The sequence below is a fragment of the Arachis ipaensis genome, chromosome B03 (genome assembly GCF_000816755.2).
Source record: "Arachis ipaensis cultivar K30076 chromosome B03, Araip1.1, whole genome shotgun sequence".
Classification (NCBI taxonomy): Eukaryota; Viridiplantae; Streptophyta; class Magnoliopsida; order Fabales; family Fabaceae; genus Arachis; species Arachis ipaensis.
The window spans coordinates 120,828,574-120,829,727 of NC_029787.2; positions in this window are offsets into that span (position 1 = coordinate 120,828,574).

Sequence of the window (1,154 nt, forward strand, 5' to 3'; positions counted from 1 at the left end):
TTGAGTAGTTACTGCGTGGTCCGATGGCTAATAGGCTATGTCGTAAGGTCATGGGGGCTAACCTCCTCATATTCTTTTTTATTTTTTGGGCTTGACCTCCTCATATCTTAATTGCTATGTATATGTAATACGCCCGATGGGTATGGGTCTATGGGAGAGGGATGTATATTATTAGTAGAGCCCTTCAAAAACTTAGAATACCTCCATTACGGGTAATTAAGATTTTATTGAGCCCAAGATTTAGGCCCAAATATGTTTTTGTAACACAAAATGTCAAAGACAAAATATAAAATAGAAATGGAAATAATTAATATGGGTTGGTTTAGTCCACTTGAACAAGTGTTGGAGATTTGAATACCGTGTATATACAGTAATTTATTGGCCAATAACAAACCTTTAAATAAAATTTCGATCCGAAACAAATTAGTTTTACTCTTTAATCATCCTGATATCGTGGAAAAAAAGAAAATGAAAATGGATATTTTATTGAGGGGCCGAATCCTTTTCCCACCCTCTTTTCCATAAAAGAAAGAAAAAACTTGTCCATGATTATTATGACAATTGAATCACGGTAGAGTGCAGGGTGGTGTGTGTAACCTGCTACGGTGCTACCACTACCAGCGACGACCAGTGAACAAGGGCGAGTGAAGGAAAGGGAAAAGCAGTCAGGCCTTTTTCTTGTGGATATATATGGAAGCTAATGAGGATTTTGTTTTTGTTTATTTTTGTCTGTATCTTTTTTAGCCAATGGCCTCTTTGGAAAAAACTTTTTAATATGATATGAAACAAACTTTGTATGTCTTTATTTGTACATATATTTTTAGCCTATTGTCACGGCCTTGGACACAATCCAACGCTACCGTGCCGGCACTCGGACTTACTCAACCTCTTGAGCTAAGACCAAATCAGCCTAACCCTCAATACTTAGCAAGAAAGCTAAGAATACAAGAGAACACAAGAGAAAGGAAGCTTTGGTGGAAGAACACTTTATTGCTCAAGTGTGGTTACAAATGATTCACACACACCCAAACTCTAACTCTCACCCCTATTTATAGCCATCCACATCCTCAATGGATGGTTAGGATTAAATCTAATCAACGGTCTAGATTAATCATCCAGAACCTTCTTTACAAATATCTATCCTACCACAACTC